Here is a 770-nt window from a genome sequence, read left to right as displayed (position 1 = left end):
GAAAATCGAAACACCTATATTAGTAAAATAAAAATGACGTTTGAATTTATAGGGAAAATGGTGGAACAGAAACAGAGAGAGAGAGAGAGAGAAAGAGAGAGGATAATAGAAGAACAAACACAAAATACGAAATACCATAAATGCGGATATTAAAATCCTAATTCCATAAAAAGGAACAGTATGATAAATTGATGGATCAACGGTTCTCTTTGTGCTAGAGATAGCGGCAACAAATGGAACATGTTAATATTTAAATATTTCCTACTTAATAAAATATATGAAGATTCCCTATTTAATTAAATATAATTAGTGTATATTTATAATGTATGATTGTTATATTAATTTTTTATAAAAAAATATTTTTAATTAAGTTACAAACTGTAAATTATTATAAGTTAAAATTTAAATTAATAATTGATTCTTTATTCAAATAATTCAGAAACAATTTAATAATAATGAAAACCTGGTACACAGAAAATCTTACTACTCGGAGTAGCGGGATTTAAATACTAGGGCTACTCTGGTAAAGATGTGTGGCAACGAAATCTCGCTATTTCGAGTAGCGAGATTTTTCTTAAAGGACAATAGGTGAAAAATTTCACTAGAAAGAGATATTATTTAATATATTTTTTTAAAAAAAGTTAATGCGGAAGAAAACTCCAACATTGCGCCCTTTATTTCTAATCATTAGTCGGAATTTCCTAATCGACTGCTAGACTTTGATAAGACAATATTATAATATTATAAGATAATATTTTTAAACTAAAAGA

The sequence above is a fragment of the Malania oleifera genome, chromosome 7 (assembly GCF_029873635.1).
Source record: "Malania oleifera isolate guangnan ecotype guangnan chromosome 7, ASM2987363v1, whole genome shotgun sequence".
In the NCBI taxonomy this organism is placed as follows: Eukaryota; Viridiplantae; Streptophyta; class Magnoliopsida; order Santalales; family Ximeniaceae; genus Malania; species Malania oleifera.
Note: the sequence above shows the minus strand (reverse complement) of the source record.